Source organism: Anser anser (assembly GCF_964211835.1).
Source record: "Anser anser genome assembly, chromosome: 3".
Lineage (NCBI taxonomy): Eukaryota > Metazoa > Chordata > Aves > Anseriformes > Anatidae > Anser > Anser anser.
In genome coordinates this window covers 39,117,904-39,137,860 of record NC_139722.1, presented here as the reverse complement: position 1 = coordinate 39,137,860, position 19,957 = coordinate 39,117,904, and positions in this window count along the sequence as shown.

The following is a 19,957-nucleotide window of genomic DNA, read 5'->3' as shown; positions in this document are numbered from 1 at the left end:
AGAATACTGAACTCAGCAACACAAAAAATATTGGAAAACTGAGAAATATTGCACTGCAATGCACAGCCATGCTGCCTTAACTTTACTTCCTTCCTATGCCATTAACACCAGCTATAACCGCTGAGAATTATTTGAAAGCACTCTGTGGGTTTACCGATGGGAAGTACAGTAATGGTGTGACATAATGTGTGTAAGACTGATGGGGTCAAGGGCTCATGCAGTTTAGCATGGGCAGACTTTTTTGAAGGACTAAATGGCTGAACATAAGGCAAATGAAGGTAAATCGTGTTCAACCCTGCGCAAGAGAAAGCACAAATATGTCTTCTGTGGTTATACTGGGACATGGCTGAGGAGAGTTAGGGTTGTAGCAATGTGTCCTCTAAAGCGGTGTTTCTATTTCTCAGATGTCAAATGTCTAAGTAGTTCTTTAAAAAAAAAAAAGAACACACAGTGAAAAGGCATACACTATCACAACACAATCTTATCACTGCATTAAAGCATTTTGTTTGTTGAATTTCTTAGAACTATTTTTTAAACACAGGAGAACTATTTTCCTGCCGGGATGAATGTGCACACGCACAGCTATTATAGCGAAAAGAGTTGAGATACTGCTGTGGTGGGGTAACTGTAAAAGATACCTATGGGCTGTCTCTCCCTCTGCATTTTGTTACTGTGAGATCAATAACAGGAGGAAATAGAGAAATGATATTAATCAGCACATTAAATTGTGATGTCAGCCAGTCCGTAGAGAACTCCAAGATATACCTTTCTGTAGTTATTTATATAATTCAAAGAAGAAAACCACAGACTGCAGAAAACTTGACTTCAAATTGTCTGGTATTTGAAGCTTTAATACCAGGGCCATAACTGCAGCCCTGGCAGCCAGCTTTCAGGCTTCTCTGCTATTTCTAACTCCAGTGTTTTTGATCTGCCAGAGAGCATCCTGCCTTTGGCTGCAGGAGGCTCTGAGTTTATGCAGACCCAAGGACTGTTGAATGAAGAAGGCAGCTACCCCCTTTCCCCATTGATATCCGTCATTTATAGCTCCACCTGCCACCTGCTGCATTGATGTGCCTTCCAAGATTCTTGAAGAAATAAAGAAGAGTGGAGATGTTTAATGTGCATAAATATTTGTGTACTTTCATCAGTTCAGATGTTATGCATGAAGATCCTGCACCTGCCTTTGGTGTGGAGGGGTAATTGTACATGTCTGAAGATGGTCAAGGCTTGGAATGGTGCTGTGCACTTCCTACCATAGCTTTACTCATCAACTGCCATTTTTGTTTGTTTGTTTGTTTGTTTGTTTTCTGGAGCAATGGGAGCCAATGAAGCTAGGAAGCCTAGAGAAGACAGTAGGGATAAAGACACAGCCACTGCAGATACCTTAGGCAGAGGGACAACCTGGCAAAAGCACTGGAAAGGGAGGGCAGCTGCAGAAAAGTCAGTCAGAAGTCCCCTAGGTCCATTACAGTCTGCTTTGAGGCAGGGTTGATTTTATCTTTGCCAGCTCCCAGCACATATTTAGCTAATGTGTTCTTAAAACCTATACAGCAGTAGTTTCTGTAAGTTCCCAAGTTAGCTTGTGCCCAATCCTTCACCTTCCTGCTAGAATGTTTTTCCTAATATCCATCCTAAATCTTCTAACAGATAATAAATAAAAAGATTTCTGTTGTGTTGTGAAGAGAACACCTGAGCATACCTTTCCCTTTCCAGCAGATTACATCACTGCATACTGTTTTCTCATTCATCTGTCTGTTCAATTTTCCATCACAAAACGATCTAATTTCCTTCCTCTTTCCCACATAAATCATGCCTGTAAACTTCTTCACGTCCTTGGTGGTCTCTTCTGGACCCTTTCTCATTTCCTTATTGCTCCACCAGATAACACCCTTCAGATGTAATGCACTCTATAACACTCTGAGAAGACGCTGACCTCTGCTTTAGATTTCTACAGCCACGAGTATGATCTAATCTTACTAATAATTTTTTTATATATCCTTGAATAAAATCCCCATTTTTTTAATCACTTCATTCTATAGCTGGGTATGATTCTTTCCTGCAGTGCTGACAGTCAGCCAGATATGTCCCATTATACATGAAAGTCTTCCGACTGAATTTAGCACTTTGTACTTGACTTTATTGAGCTTTACCTCACTGAAAACCACTTTACATTCCTGTCCTTCCTTGCAGTTTCTCTTTCCTCAGGTTGGTGTCATTCTCAAATCTGATGATCACGCTCTCTGTTCCATCATCACAGCTATTAAGCACAATCTTGAGGCTGCTAATGACTCTGACCCTTGTAGGACCACACTTCAATGCCCTTGAAGTGTGACAGTGAATCCTTGATTAACCCCCGTGAAGAGGACTTCATCAATCAGCCCTGCACCCACTTTTAGTGATTGCATCTACAGGATATTTCCCTACTTAGGCTAGAAGAACCTCAGATAAAATAGCACCAAGAGCCTCGCTAAAATCAAAATGAATCATATCAGCCCCTTTCAGCCTCAAGGCCATCTACCCTGCCAAAGAAAAGAAGTAGGCTTGCACGACAGGATGCATTATTTACAAGTCAGTGCTGGCTCTTTTCATTCCCTATTATCTCCTAGATCTATTCTTTCAGTGGATCGAAGTTGAGCTGATGGGTACGTAATTTTCTGGGTTCATCTTTTTTCTCCTTTTTAAAGGTAAGCCTGTTTTCCCTCTTCCACTACTCTTCATCAGACAGCCTGAATATACGTCTTGTCAAAAACTAGTTCTCTCTCTCTTCTTTCCTGTTCCTGTATACCCTTCTTAAATGAATGTCAATAATTAAATAATTTCAATTAACCCTTTTCCACAAAGCTGAGGCCAAGAGATCATGTAACATTTATGTATTTTTTGCATGAATTGCTGCTTGCTTTTTTTTTTTTTCAGTTTGATGGTAGACCTAGACTACATTTTGTCTTTCTTTTTCTCGTAATCCAGTTAGCACATCTCTTTCTTGGTTCCCTTTATTTTCCTGCAGTCTGCACACTACTTTTATTCTTATCTTCTTTGATTTCAACTCTGCCTACACCTTTTACTAGCCCTCCACTCTTTCTCCCATATTTTTCAAGACAGCTTTTTGATTTTCAAGTCTTTAAAGAGCTCTTGAGATGACTATAGTGGTCTGCTTTTAATTCTCCTACTTTTTCTTTGCAATGGGATAACTTGCCACTTTTTTTTTTTAATGGTTCTCAGTCTTCTGTACTTCTTTATCTTTAAAGCCATTGATTTTCTCTAGCATTCTTCCCACCAGTTTCTTAGTTTCTTAGTCTGCTTTTTGCAGTCCGTAGCTTATTTTGTTGCTCTCTCTCAACTGATTCCTTAACCTAAGAAATTTTATCATGTAAAATCACTTTCATGGAAAATATCTTCTACTCTTGAAAATTCTCATCTGCTCTCCAAACAAAAATGAACCAACCAACAAACTGAAATCTTCCGCTGCCAGCCTTGTGACCAGTTTTGGCTGGTTTCCCAGACCAGAACCACCTTTGCCTGTTTTGTTGATTTGTGATAGGTACATATGATGATGTTGTTCCCTTTTATCTTCACTCAGGTACAACAAAAATCCCTGCAGCCATCCTGCCCCGGTCACCAGGTGGCTCTAGGTGATGCTGTCAGAGACACAAATCTTTCTCAGCAACCTCTTTCAGGAGGAAAAATGAAAAAGGTCATGACTATCTGTCCCATTCCTTCAGCGTCACTCACCAAGGAGGTGGTCACGTTGGCAGTGTTTGGGGCCAACCTCTCCATTTACTAGCCCCTCAGCAGACAGTGCCTTGTGGCAGGCGATGCTTGATGGGCTGGAGGTGTCCCAGTGCCTTTCAGGTTGTGCCTGCAGTTTGACAGCACACTCACGAGGAAAACAGACCCGGCAGCAGTAAGGTCTCTCTTCCCCACCTGGTGTATTTCCCTCCTTACTGTATAGCAGGTATGAGCCTCCCAGGCAGGTCTGTGACCAGTGTCTCCTTGCTGAGCATTGAGGTTGCTTTTCTTCAGCACATCTCACAGCTACATATTACTCCTTGAAGAATACTAACTAGGGAAAACGGAGGACTTTGTTTCCAACCAAAGGTGTCCATCAGCCTTGTTCTTTCTCCTTCTAGGGTACCACCATATTAACCTCTGAGTTGGGTCCACACAACTACATGGACTCCCCATGTATTTTGCAGCCAAGCACCTTCACTAAAGATCATTAATTGCTTCCTGTGGGACTCAAGTGACAGATCTTCCTCTTATGGTGTGCTTCCCCCTTCCCAGTTTCTTTCCAGGACTGTCACTTTACTGGTTTCCAGCTGGTCCAGATGGTTTCACCGTGGACTTTCCGATTGCTGTTGGAGTTATTGCACACTCCACAAGAGCCATGCCTCCAGGGTAGCTGCTTTTGTATGCCTCAAAGATAGTAACTCTATTTCTTTCAGACCTAAGGACAATTGCTGTGTCTGCACTGCATCCAGTTGTGCATGAATGTAAGATACTATTTTTGTTACTGTACTCTAAGCAAATTACAGATCTTTCAAGCTTGTGTTTATTTTCAGATAGAATTTATTCAGCAATTAGTATTTACTGAGGTAGGAAACACTGAGACCTGTCTCTTAGCTGTAGAGAAAACCTAAAATTACTGGACAAGTTGTTGTTTTTCAAGAAATATATCTGCAAGAGCAAGCGCCTGTATTTCTGTGGGTTTCAGCATAACGACAGTTTACTGTGGAGTAACTGCTTAGTGGCTTCTGATTAGTGGCATCTGATTAGTGGCAGGTGTCTGGACATGCATTTATTCTGGGGCAAGTGTGAGGTAATTTAAATTTGTATAACTAGTCATTTTTCATCTACATCATTGCATGACAGCTTGCTCATATCTCTGAGTCCAAATACTTGGCCAGAGCCATTTCATGTAACACCCAAGCAAGTTAGAATTTAAACAAGGGGCTTTAATTGTGGCACATATACAGTCTCAGAGACCAGATATGGTATTAACTATAAAGAGTATAATTCATGGTGGTTTTTTTTTCTTTGTTTGTTTGTTTGTTTGTTTTTTTTGGTGCTACTTTCAAAGCTAAGCACAAAGAAAACCTTCAGGACAGGAAAGAGCATTCTGGGATAGTCCCATGGAAAGGAATTGTTTAATACTGCACATAAACTGATCAGTTTCCACCTCAAAACAGTTTTAATTAATAAATTGCTCAAAACCTCACCCCTAATTTCCACATTATACTAAATTGATATCATTTTAGAGTACTTAATATTTTCTTTTTTCTTTTTTTTTTTTTTTGGCCTTTCAGAAGAGACAGTTCTAAACAGCATAATGACACAAATTGTTTGACTTCTGCGATCATGTTTGTTCTTTCAACTGATTGCACAGGATTAAAAAGTGCCTGTATGGTCTGATTGCAATACATTTCCTTTCAAGAGCAGTGAGATTTCACTTTTGTTAAAAATGTATACGCACACAGATGGAAATTGTGCTAACACCTGCTACTTCAATACCTTTAAAAAATAATCAAGTCCTTAAGTTTCTCTTTTGTTTAGAATGAAAATAGTTCATTGATTTATGAAACAACAACAACAGTAACAAAATTTCAGTAATTGCTTCTGTAGGTAACTGTGATATTTTATCTGTTCACCATTTATGGTGCTGCCATACTGAATTCTTTTGCTTTCAGCTTTTACTAAGACACAATAGTCTCTGCTAAGCCTTTGTGATGCCATGAGTGAGATGCTGGTTACGCACTGCTTCCAGCTCTCAGATAACTCACACATCCTTCAGCTACAGGAATTGAAACCGGAATCTCAGAAAACACGATAGAAAACAATTATGCAGTCTTGTGACGACCACAGGCCTTCATTTTTCCTTTTCCTGGCCCTAGGATTCTCAAAGCGTTCTCAAAGTTTGAGAAGCACATAGACCAAAGTCCAATATTTTTTAATCAGGAGCATCTTTAAATGTACACTGCCTATAAACTAGCCTTTGCTGGGAAACATATTTCTTTAGGATAGTGATTACATTCCCCAGCATGTGATTTGAATTGATCTTAACAGCGTGAAACTTGTCCTTTTAGGAGTACAATGCTTTCCAAATTTCCACTGCAAATCCTGGAAAACAGTGTGTTTTTCTCTACTTAGATGTACGCTATGGAACAAATCACTCCCTAGCACCCTAAGGAGATGGTTTCATGTCAACATAAACCTGTGGAAAGCTCCTCACTCTCCCTCAGCCCTTTCCATTTGCCTCCGTCTGTCATCTGCCTATGCCCTTGCCAGCATCCAGTTGTCACCCACCCCGTGGCATCATCTCCCACATCTCCTGACCCAAATTGCCAGTCTTTCACTTAGGCTGCTATACCTATGGTTTAGCTTACTTGTCTCTTTCACAATGAAACACTTCCTCCAGGAGAAAATACAGAATAGAGGTTCCTCACAAGTCTGTTCATGGGATTAGTTCTTTAGGAGCATAACATTCCTACTACATGTCTTGTACCAGAGCAACCTCAACAGTGTCAGCTGTCTCCTTAAGCTGTTTCTTACTTCATTTAGAGTCTGCAAGAAAGCTGAAGCTACATACAGCTTTTAGAGCTTTGTATTTTAGTAATTTTTCATTCTTAATTCTGATGTTCTTCAAGACAACTATAAAGAGAAAGAAACCAACAACAGCCAAGAACATGTTAATTGCACCCACTGCTCTATTTCCAGCAAAGGAGCCAATGTATCAAGCAAGCTAATAAAAATCCCAATTAGTGTGTTATTTCTTTCAAGAAAAAAATGGCTGATAATGTATTCCTTCAAGACTACTGATAATGGTATTAGGACTTTGCCATAATCCCCCATTTCCCAGGCTTCCCTTTTTGCCAAGGCTCTCCTGGTCCTCCTGATGGAGGAAGCTGACGCTGCTGAAGCGAGGCCACCTACTCTCAGCCCCCATGGGCTACAGAAGGGCCATTCTGAAGTGACTGAGGAACAGGCAGTGGTTTAGGGATATGATGTTTGTTATCCTGAAGGAAAAGCAAATTTATTTCAGAAGATCACAATATTAAGCGCATATTAATTAACCAGTGGGGAGGAAAACCTGCCTCCAGCAGGCTGGAGCGAGCTGTCAGTGTACAAGGGGAGTGGAGGACATCTGCCAGGATGCTGGCAGCTGGAGCAAGGTTTCACACAGTGTCCATTGGAACAGGAGTGTGAAGAAGACAACAAAAGTTGGAAGTCAAAGAAGCTTCACAAAAGCCAGAGCTGCAATTTCTTTGCAAGCAACCCACACTGACTTTCCAAATTCAAAAATAAGTCAAAAGTTGGGCAGTAGAAACTAAAGAAGGTAGAAAATTGCTGGTCCGTGTCAACTGCTACTGTTAATTCTATTTTTAAGTCAGTCTCATGTTATTCTGGTTTCTGACCTGTGTTTTTTGAAGTTGTGAGTGCTGATGCTCTGAGACTGCTGTTAGGTTTGTACCAGGATCCCAGGTAAGCACAGCAGCACATACATTGCAAAAGAAAAGCAGGAGTTCAAAATTCAGTGGTCTGAGCTCAGAGGAACAATTACTGCATGAGCTACATGAGAACACCTTTGGATACCACAATTTTTATTTTATTACCTTTACATGTCTCTATGGAAGTGTAATACTGACAAGATATCACAGACTGAGAAAAGTTAGGTCATTAATTAAACCTCTTTGTAAGAACATTGGAGTTATCAGAGAAGCTTGAGTGTGTTTGGCTACCAGATCAGATGAAACACGACCAGAAATGTTATCTTCATTGCCATTGAAAAACCCAGCCAATAGGAAGATGCTGAAGATGGCCCTGCATCTTGCCATTAGAGACAGATGGTTTGAGGAACCTGTATCCTGTTAACAACGTCATCATCTTCTGTATAAGACAGCCAGTCCAGCTGGAACAGTTGCCTCCAATTAAAGTGAGATAGAAAAGCATAGGCAAATGCTTTGTGTAATGAGGCTCAGACAGGAGGTTATCACTGTGATGAAAATATATGTGTTTATGTTTAGCCATCTGAAAATGACCTACACCTTCTCAATCTACCATGACTAAATCATTGCAAAATAAATCCCTAGGATTTAAGAAAGAAGTTTTGTAGTTTTACTGCATATAGTATAACATTTATCTACATATCTATGTTGCTTAATTGCATAAAATCTGATTTGTCAGGTTAAATCTGTGAGCTTGATTTGAAAAGACATTAGATACTTGTGATAACATGGTAAAAACAGATGAAAGTTACCTTAGCAAATAATTAACTGTAGATTCTGTTATGAATACATTTACGAGGATAACCAGATTACAAAACCTCTGCAATAAAAGTTAAAGTACATAGGATGGAATATAATTGAGACACCTGCATGTTTTGTTAATGTCATTTTTTGCTTTCAGATAAGTACTTTGTACTAACTGTTATTATGTTGCTAGATCACAAAATCATGCTATAAGCTTAAATGGACCTTGGGCAGAATTTGAACAGTAACAACATTGTAATAGCATGGTTACTGTCCTTAAAATGCAGTATTTCACAGCCCTGACAAACGAAGTGCCACTATGAACACAGTCAAGAGCTACGCTGATTTAGCATGATAAATTCTGTTCTGCTGGGCAATAAAATGGGATTTCCATAAACCTTAAAGAAGAAAGAGATACTGGTTTTATTTAAATCTCTAATGATGGTTAAATACATCCAGGGTTTCAGTCCATGAAATCCACATTACAAAATTGTCATGGTAGCTTATGGACTCACAACTAGGCAAAAACGAAGCTGAGCTGTTGTATACATTTCTCTAGGGAGAAGTTTTGCCAACAGACTTATGCAAAAGCCTTGAATTTTCTTTCAGTAAATACTGTTTTGCAGCACTGTCTGCGATGTTGTGTAAGTTGGTTTACATGCACCCTAGATCCTAATGGCTATGCACACACAGCTAGACCTTAAAAACTTCTTGTCTTCTCCCTCCTTCCCCCTGCAGGTGAACATACTGGTTAAGAGGTAAAATACCAGAAACTTGATAAATTCCATTTCCTCATTCTTGAATAGTGAGACAGAGAGATTATATTCTGAAATTATCATTAATAAATGTTGCACACTGTGATAGAGTGGGTACTGAGAAACAGTAAGGAGAATGTAAGGAGTCACATAACACCTAAAGTAAGAATAATGTGTACTATTTCTAGCCAGTTCTTTCAATTTTTTTTTCCTCCAATGATATCAACTTGCTCTCTACTCTAACTTTAAACCATGCATGGATTTTTCTTCTTCTTTTTATTTTTTCTTAAATAGTTCAAAGTAATTGAAAAAGGATATGTTTCTAATAAGATAGCACAGGGAACCACAGAGATTGTATGTGCACCAGAACAAAACCTTCTTCTCATACTCACATATAAAGTATGTGAGAAAGAACAGGGGTAGCTTTACTGCATTGTAATCTGAGGAGGGTGGTAAAATTCCTCACTGATTTTTAGCCCAGATCATGAATATGATCTCAGGAGTTCCTGCACACAACATGGAATTGTTGTATGGAGAGAGGGGTAGTTCATCGCTCAGTAACTGGCCAAAGTCAGGCAGCAGTATTTACCTCCTGAAGCAGGGGCAGAAAAAAAGATCCCCATCTTCATCAAGTATGAAGGTCTGGACTGGAGTGTCCTCCATATGAGGAGAGGCTGAAAGAGCTGGGACTTGAAGAAGAGAAGGCTCAGGACAATCTGGTAAATGTATGTAAACACCTGAAGGAAGGGTGCAAAGAGGACAGACAAGCTCTTTTCAGCAGTGCCCTGTGCCAGGACAAGAAGCAATGCACACAAACTGAAACATGGGAAATTCTATCTTAACAGAAAAAAATGTTGTTACTGTGAGGGTGGCCAAACACTGGCATAGGCTGCCCAGAGAAGTTGTGGAATATCCATCCTTGAAGATCTTTGAAACCCAAATGGACATGGTCCTGGGCAACCTGCTCTAGGTGATCCTGCTTGAGCAGAGGGGTGGACCAGAGAATTTGCAGCAATGCCTGCCTGCCAACCTCTGTCGCTCTGTGTCTCTGTGACTATTCCCAGCATTTTCTTGCAGCTTCTCTGGGCTGTATGTGAACCCAGCACCCTAAGATACAATTATTATTTCCTCTGTGGGACAGGGGAAGGGTTTATATTTGTGTCCAAAATATTAGGAAGGTGGCCTTGCAGCCCAAAAGAGAGAAGTTTTAATAGCATGAGGCTGAGGGTATATACTACATGCCTTGGGGCAGGAGTGACTGAGGGGGCAAACCTCTCCCAGGGCATTGTCCACCTTGAAGCACTATGTGAGCAAAGTCAAAGCAAGGGAGCAATCTAGCACAGATGTGGAGCAGGGGGGCAGTGGTCCAGACCCTGAATTCATGTACGTCGTGGGATTGTAAAACTTCTTTCCTCTAGGTTGAAGGGGAATTTTGAGTTTCTGAGAGCTGGTGCCTGATTGAAACAGACCTAGAGCTTTTCCTCCTTAAAATCACATTCCTCCTGCTCTCCTTTCCCAGAGAATATGTTTGAAGCATGCTTTTATTTGCTTCTCACTCCTTGCCAGCATGTTTTTAGCAGTAAAGACTGCTTTGAGGTCTGCCATCCTCCATTTGGACCTCTAGGCCTACTTCTTCCCTCGCCACGACTCTCAACAGACAAATACTCGGGGGTCTGCTGCCTGTTGTGCATAGGAGGATTACTGCTGAAGCCATGCCTTGCCACTCATTGCGATGCTTGGGCAGCTCATGACATGCAAAGGTCACTGACTACTCAGCCTATATGGAGAAGCAACCATTTAGATCTGAAGAAGAACCACTCATTTGGCCCCGGGAGGCTTTGCCTCCAAGCTCTTTGCCTTGCACAGCATGGATTCCCTGCAAAAGCAGCTGTGTTGTGTTCTAGCTGGGCAACAGCAACCATTATATGTCCAGGTAGGCAACCACGTCCCTTACGTTTTCAGCCCTGCTACTAGATTATATATCTTTTTATGAATCATTTCAGGAGAGATCAGAAGCATCTTCATTTGCTACCTGTCAAAGAATGCTTCTCCTAGCCTCTGTTTTGTGAGCAAGGCTGAATGACCAATGTAGAAATTCTAGACTGGGTGAAAATGAGCAGAAACCTATATTTCTGATTCAGGGGAGAACAAAAAAGAAGTGTGGTACAGACAACACTATCTAAGTGTGATCAGACAGGCTGCAAAGATGTCATCTTCTAGATTAGAGCTCCATACGCTATAAGGTTTTGTTACTTAACCCTCCTCAGTAAGTTCTCGGAAAGCATCAAAGAAAGAGGTGGTGTTTTCTGTACTCTGGACAAAAGACATCCCAGATGTGCTGACACATTTGCCCGAAGGTGAAGGCTGAGCTCATCACTGAGCACTTGCCTACAGGGGATTTACAGGGAAGCCCCCTCAGGGAACAACACCGAGGCAGGAGCCACACAACTCCAGAAACTCATCATAGATTTACTTAGAAGGGTTTGCTCAGGTACCTGTTTTATACCTCTGCTGTAATTTGGGATGAAATCATATTCTAAAAACAATTTCAGATTAGGTCATTCAAAGAGTTTAGATTTGCCTTTCTACTTTGATCATTTTTATTCCTTTTTAGTATAGACCACCTCCAATTTGAAAGCTGTTTTGGACTAGAAAAAAATATTAGAAAGTATTAAAGCAAGACATGTTGAAACTTCTCAACCAAAACATTCTAAATTGGGTGTATTTATCAAATAAAGACCCTCTCCTGTTCCCACTTTCACTCTCAGCAACGTGGCATTTTCAGTGAAGAGCATTTCATCAGAAAGCTCTTGACAAATACAGCGCATTTTTCACTCCTGTCACTGACAGTTAACACGAGACCATATGGGAGTCACTGTTGCAATTTCACAATTGAGGCGTGCTCAACTATGTTTGGTTGGAAAACCCAAGCAGATGCTAACATGTCTTTGTGCAAATTTTTTTTGTCATTCGTCTTTGGAAGAGAAGGAAAATTGTTGTAGACTCTTGGAGGGGCATGGTCAATGCTGCAGGCAATAGGATGGAGATGTGGAATGCAGAAATCTTTCCTTTTAACATCCTCACTGTGCATTCTCAAGGTTATAGGTGAATACAGCACATCTCTTGACAAGTTGAATTGCCAGTAAGCAGATTTGGCTTGTTCATTACCATTTAGCAGCATTAGAATTCAAATGCTGCTGGATGCTTTCCAAACAAGACACGTTATTTGACCTGAAGACCCCCAGAAAGTTGTTGCTACTTCAGATATTTTTGTCCACTAGAAAATGGCTTAAGATCACCAATTTAAATACTGCCATACAGTCCATGCTCTGAACAGATGTCAGAAGATAATTATCCACCTGAACCAGATGGTCACCTAAAAGAAAGACTCCTATTTATTAGTTCATTGAATTTTTTTTTCCTTAATGTTTAATGAGCACAGAAGAAGAAGTGGTAAAATTTAAAGCTCTGGGAGAATCAGGGCTCTCTGATTATGGGAAGATCTTCAGCTTGGTTCCGTAATGAGGCTATTCTCTCCCAGAGATATACAGTAAGATCGTTTCTGCAGGACCAGACTGATGAATAAGCAGATGTTTTTGTTTTGCACTTGGCTTTGAATTCATCTCGTGTACAATGCAATGAGCTGCCAGGATTTCCACGGTTAAGAGCTACATCCAGCCTGGTTTAGGCAAAGGCAATATTTTATCACTAGTGCAAAAATGTAACTGTACAATGCTTATCACACACTGTGACATCAGTGCCCATTTTGCCCCATACAATGCAAACCCCAAACTCCTCAGGGCAGCTGCACTTGTGACCAACAATGTCAACACCTTTCACAATTTTAAAATGTGTTTTCATTTCTTAGTTTGAGTAATCAGATTAAAACCTGGATGTGTTTCTTCTTGTTTTCTGTCCAAAAACAGCACAACACTTACTAGAAGTTTTTCTGCTTTTGGAGCTGAAAAAAGCTATCAGCCAAAACCTTGCCGAAGCAATAGATTTCTGCTGTTGAGGGGCCAAATTTCTTTCCAAGCAAGAGTAAATTATTCACCTTTTATACCCAGGAAGTTACAATATTTCATAACTGAAGGAAAAAGACTTTTAGTTAAGAGTAAAACCTCAAGGAAGTAGTTGTGATTGCAAGAATAGTGAGAAGAACATGACATTTTCATTATCCATTTTTTTGTTGTTGCTGTTTAAGAATGTGAAGCAGAGAATATGGGCTGGCATATACTGTGAGCACAGGAAATGAAATTTTCATGGTGAAAATGAAGACCAAATTTTATTGAAATTGGATGTGTCAGTCCAAATGACACGGAAACTTAAAATGCAATATTAATTAATATTTTTCAGACACTGGGTAATAACATCACCAGCTTGTTGCACAACCTTCCCAAATGACCAAAAAATAATAATAATAAAAAAGAAACACTAACAGAGCATTTGATGTTACTGAGCAGGCTTCAGAAGCTAATCCTGTTGCTCACACTGGGTGGAACTGCTATTTAACTGTTATCATCCCAGATGTTAACAAGCAGATATAAAGCATATCAAATAATGCTAAGGCAGCTCAGCTGAATCTGCTTCCTTCTAATGTTAAGAAATCAGAAGTATCTCTGATGTCATCATTAGCAAAGGAGACCCTACATCTGAACCTGCCATTGAAAACCTGAGATTCTCACCATTTTGGAAAGCTTATTTGTAAAGGGTGTGATCACGTAACACAGAGAGAGCTGTCAGTCAGTCACCACATCATCCATCACACAGAATATCTACTATCTACTAATATCTAATATCTACTGTTAGCTTTCTTACTATCTTTTGATGATTTTTTTAAACCCACTTGCACTGAGACTGTAGAAAATTTCCCATTTTCCACTCCAGAAAAACACTCATAATTTATGTATTAAGCATCACCTCGAAGAACAGGGAGAGGAAATGGGAGTGCTACTAATTGCTTATGCTTCAGATCATCAGATTTTCCATTTCTTTTATTCATTTGAATAATGAAGAGCTTTTATAATGGAGAAAATTAATTTTACTCCAGTATCAAAGTTGTAAAACTCTGCTGCATGTTGCTCAGTCCAAGAACAAGCAGCTGTGTGGTCCAGAGATGACAGGTGCCTTCTGATGAATTCTCCAGTTTTCTGATCTCATGTAAGTTCTGAGGAAAAAGGGACCCCAAACCCAAGGTGTATTTCAGCTACTCATGGCCACTCCTAGTGATGCTTTCTCCTGCCCTGTGACAACTGCACCTCACTGGTGGGAGCAGTGAGGTAGTGGTGGGAGCAGTAATAAAGTGCTAGCAGTAATAAAGTAATCAAGGTGTCTCCTTGATTTACCTTTCCTTCAAAAAGTGGGCTGTCTAACGCACAGCCATGTGACTTGCCCTGAAATACATGGATTACCAAACTTGAGCCCTTGATTCCTCAGGGGCTTAAAAGATTTTTAGGTTTGGATCTTTCAACTCAGGTTGTGCAGTCCTTCACCAAGACCTGATTTTCCTTCTCCAGCTGAACCTGCCTTCCCCCTGTAACTTCTCACAGGTGCTGAGACCAGCACAACACTGTCACACACTTCAGCAAGGAGCTGTGCTTGTTGAGGCTGCCGTGGGTGCTGCTGCCTCCCCCATCTCCTGTCTCTCTGCTGCCCCACACCGCACCTATCCTGCATCTTTGTGCTCCTTGTGGCCGCTGGATCTGAGGAGACAATCATTGATTGAGCATCCTGAGCAACTTCAGCATCAGAAAGAGAGGCCTGCTGCTCCAGGATCTGACTCTCCCATTTTGGGACGTGCATTTTCTGTTCTCCCCAGAGTCAGGGCTTGCTCTCAGGCAGAACTGCTCAGTGCAAGTGGTGATTTGTATTCACATTTCCTGTAATCTGGAAATCCATCTTTGGGCTAGAGTTTTAGCAAATCACACCAAAGGCATAAAAATCCTGATAAATCAGCGGCAGGTCTTTATCAAAGTGAAATCTTTTCCCTGCATACTAGCATATATGCCAAGTAGTTTGTCCTGCTTCAGAATTAAGACCTGACCACCTGTAGCTCCTTCTGATGAGAGCGGAAAGAACACGAGGGCCAAAATCTAGCAAGCCCCTCAAACCGCTCTCCCTTACTCACCACAGCAGGTCTCAGTGAGACTTATTGTTCCAGAAGAGATTAATGGGCTCGGGTGATGAAAAGATACATATACACTTCCCTCAGTTGGAACTAAATCTGGAGGAAATAAAACTCTGTAAACAGTGGAGAAATCACAGGTGGCACTGATGATAGGAGGTGTTACCCTGGGAGCAAAAAAAGAAGAAATAATAAAATCTGAGACCATTTATCAGCTGATAGTGAAGGGAGTGCAACTTGCAGCAAAGAGAGAAATTCTTTTCTCTTCTACATAGGAAGAGACAACTGCAGAAAAATTATACGTTGAGGAATTCCTTGGAGACAATAAGGCCAGACTGAAAAGTCATTTCTGAAGTGCTAAATTCTCACTGTTGTGGTGCCTAATGATGTGGACGATACAATCTTTTCTGATCTCAAGGCTGTGTGTTTGAGCACTGGGGAAAAAATAATAACAATAAAAAAAATCCTACTTATTCCTCTTTCCTTATAGATGGAGTCTATGACAGAATAAGTGCAGTATGTGCTTGTCAAATACTTTTTGCTCCCCGTACTTAAAACTTGATATCTCAACATCATTATGTATAGAAAAAGAATAATATCTTTATGATAAACTCACAGCACAGGAAAGCTGTGAGAAGTACGTAGCTGCTCCCCAGTGCATACCTGGATATTGTGTAGACACCTGTCTTTGAATTGACATACCAGACTGGGCTCCTAATCATTGGCATCCCATGCTGATATCCTCAGCCATACCCACATTGAATGCAGTGTTTGTCCCTGACCCACCAGTTTAGGTACTTCAATCAACTCATCTTCTTTATCTGAATATAGCACTTTTTTTGAGGTAGCTACTCACCCAGCAGCCTTATGCCACTTGTCAGTGGATACAGGGACAGGATGTTTCAGCATCTTGCTGATTCCTAACCATGCATTTGAAATTCATCCAGTTATGGTGGCCCTAATCTTGCTGCCACCGCCGAAGACAGAAAAACTCCCGTCAGCTTGGGTGGGAATGCGATGAGATCAATAACTGAGTTCAATCTAGAGCAGGGTTTTCTTTTGGAGGAAGCAGAGACTGCAGAGTGGCAGAAGCATTCCCCGAAAATAGCCCAGAGTGCTCTGGAAGGACAGGACGAGCAACACTTTCTGGTGCATATCTGTTCTCTTCCAACGTGACAAGAGGAGTTATCTGCCCGCAGCTGTGCCAGCTCTTGACGATGAAATGATTTCATTCACAAGGCATGCGGTACAGGCCCTGCAACAACAAAAAAATGGCATGCATTTGAGATATGTAAATTAAATTACTTGGCTTTGCACACAGAATTTCAGTCATTAGAGGGAGAGATAATGACTTGCAATATGCTTTTGAGAAGAAACACGCAACAATAATCTTATTTACCTTACACTTTAATTTCCTCGTGTGCACATGCGCATGGCAGACTTGCCTGTGCAAATGTCAGTTATCAAAGAAATGTCAGACTACGGTTAATTTAATATCACTGCCCCTTAGGCTCAAGCAGATGGCCAAAGTTCAGCAACTAGCAGGGCTGCCTGCAGTAAGAGGAGAAATCAGTGATGTGCACAAGGTGGATTCTTGCTGCAATCTTTATTAAATACACACACATGTATAGAAGGATGAGAGAATAAGAAAAGTAGGTTTATCAAGATATTTTTTATTCATTATTCTTTTTTCTTTCTTTCTTTTCTTTCTTTTCCTTTCTTTTCCTTTCTTTCTTTTCCTTTCTTTTCCTTTCTTTCTTTTCTTTCTTTTCTTTTCTTTTCTTTTCTTTTCTTTTCTTTTCTTTTCTTTTCTTTTCTTTTCTTTTCTTTTCTTTTCTTTTCTTTTCTTTTCTTTTCTTTTCTTTTCTTTTCTTTTCTTTTCTTTTCTTTTCTTTTCTTTTCTTTTCTTTTCTTTTCTTTTCTTTTCTTTTCTTTTCGTTTCTTTTCGTTTCTCTTTTCTTTTCTTTTCTTTTCTTTTCTTTTCTTTTCTTTTCTTTTCTTTTCTTTTCTTTTCTTTTCTTTTCTTTTCTTTTCTTTTCTTTTCTTTTCTTTTCTTTTCTTTTCTTTTCTTTTCTTTTCTTTTCTTTTCTTTTCTTTTCTTTTCTTTTCTTTTCTTTTCTCTTTCCTTCCCTTCCCTTCCCTTCCCTTCCCTTCCCTTCCCTTCCCTTCCCTTCCCTTCCCTTCCCTTCCATATAATATTTTATTTGCAACCACTTTTAGCTGAATCACAGTGTCTGACTGACCTAAACATTTTATTTTGGGCCATGCAATGTTAAATTGCATTTTTCCATTGTGGTGTACCATCTCAAGGAAGCTGCACTTTCAGAGCTCTGCTTCTTGAAAGAGCTGTAAGTCCTGTGACAGAGAACACGCCATCTCTCCACCACCCTGGCCTTTCTACTCCCCTGGTGGCCACGCCATCCCTGCTTGTCCTGCAGGACCACAGTGTCCCCACTTGTCCCATGGGACCCTATCTTCCTTACTCACCCTGCTGGGCCATTCCTCCTGCTATTCCCAGAGGAAGCTGCTTTTACCAGAGTTGCCATTTCCTACTTCAAAGCCAGGTGACACTTTGAAGCTAGGTGACATTTTTGCTAGGTGGCATTTTGGCCCTCTTGTAGGTCTAAGGCTTGAATTTCCTTGCACGTACAAAAACTGCGAGTTGCTTGCCCTTCCTGGGATTTGTTCTTATGCTGGCTGCACTGTTATTTAGGATGAAGTAAGAATACATCATGTTTTCCATCTTGCAAAGGCCAGTCACAACATTGTGCTGAGAGCAGCAGAAAATGCCCTTCAGAATAACAACATAAAATCATATTAACAGCTTCTCAGACGTCCTGGTGCAGCCTGCCCCAGTTTTCTTTTTTGTGACTGTCATAAACATTTGTCCAGTTTTGTAGCAGAGCAAGGATAGAAACTGAACTATTGCTGCAAAAAAGAAATAAAACCTCGGTCTTGCTTGGATTCAGAATCAGGTTTTTAAATTTCTTTTACTTATACAATTTATGGCTTTTCCTTACAACTCGTCGGTGGTGTATGAAAGCACCATGTGTACCGCCTAACCAACAAAGTGTCCACAGCCACAGAAAGAATGGAGGTGCAGGGGTTGGAATGACACCAACATATCTGTCCCCCTGCCAGCAGCCTGCCTTTCCAGCTGGCCTCCTAAATAGATGGCATCTTCCTTGCAATGAACAATGAGACAAAAATATAGTCTCAGGAGCACACATCTTTGTCAGCAGCTCCCAATGAGTGCTATAGTTAGAAAAACGCCCTCAGCAGAAATGTGTCCTTACTCCTGGTGTATGTGACCATACAAGGTTGGGTCACACTCGGTGTATTTGATATGCATTTTTTCATTGCAAAGACGTAAAACCAGACGTAACACCAATGACTTTCCTGGAGGATCTCCAGAGGTACACCATGAAGGCAGAGGCAGATCCATTGCTCTGTGTTTGCACGTCCTGCCCTGCCCTCCGGTGGTCCCAGTAGTGCTCTGGTCCTCTACAGCCAATCAAACCAGAAGGGAAGACCAGCCCAAATCTGTGGGATTAGAAACTCATGTCTCCCAAGAAACATATGAGAAGAACAGACTGTTTGTTCGCTCTAGTCTCTTCCTTAAAGCTGTGCTCCAGAATGTGGAATCTGGAAAACTGCCGAAGGTAAAAGATATCTGCGTCAGTAGACAGCTGATGAACTTCTTGTTTGGAGACACGGGGCCAAAATCCATGGGGACTTATGCTGTGGAGCAAGTCATATGGAGCCAAATCCATAGATAGCAGAGTGGGGCTGGGTATCCATGCAGAGACTAGACAGATAAAGGACTGTGGGAGCTGTTCAGCTTCACATATGTCTGTAAGTGTCATGGTAAGGAAGAGGATTAGCAACTAGCCACATGTATTTCCTATGGGCCCCTCAAGACTGAAGTCCCGTGTGGGGTGCTGGTGAGTGTGGGTGCCACCAAGTGCGGGTCCTGGCTCGCAGTATGCCTCCCTCTGCCCACTTTCGTGAGTAGACTCACCAAGATTTTCCACACAAGCAGTCTCCTGCAGCACTGCATTGCATCTTGACGGGTGCTAGAGGCTGAGGTCCAAATGTCTCCAAAACTAGGTCTGCTTATTTCCCTGCAGCCCCTTTGTTGGTTGCTGCCATGCTTTGCACAGGACCTGCCTGGGTGGTGGTGTGGTAGAGGATCCTCAGCCTTTGGTTACAAAGGGCCATAGTCCCAGCTAGTGCCTACAACCAAGCATCGATGGACTGAATACTATGTGCCATACCATACGGATTTAATGGAGTAAGGTGTATTTCACCTTAGGCGATCAATTTATACAGCCCTACATATCAAATACATTGACATATTCAGTCTCTTCACTTCATCTCTTCTTTCCTCCGATTCACTTTCATTTGCTTTTTGTCAATCCACCATTCAGGAATGATTTTCGAGAAATAATGTTTAAGCATAATCTTTGTCTCCTCACCTGTAGAAGCCACTAGAGTTGGTCCTAGCCTTGCTGTTCAAGCTTACATTCTCTGGGCTCTTTTTGCCAAATTTTAACAAATCTTTGAATCAAAAGTCTGAAAATAAAATTTAAATCAAATAAAGGACATACTGGATCCTGATCCTGTCTTCTTTATTCCCATTGTGTATCACATTGCTGTTGAAGTACACAAACATAACTCACATAGCAGGAAGTCAGTGAAACACTAATTTGACAAACCTCTGGAAGGGAATTCTTCCTATATGCTAATTAATAATGAAGATTAATGGAGGAGCCACATCATAATCCCAGAACACGTAGGAAATGGATTTTATTCCAACTCTGTAATTTATGCAC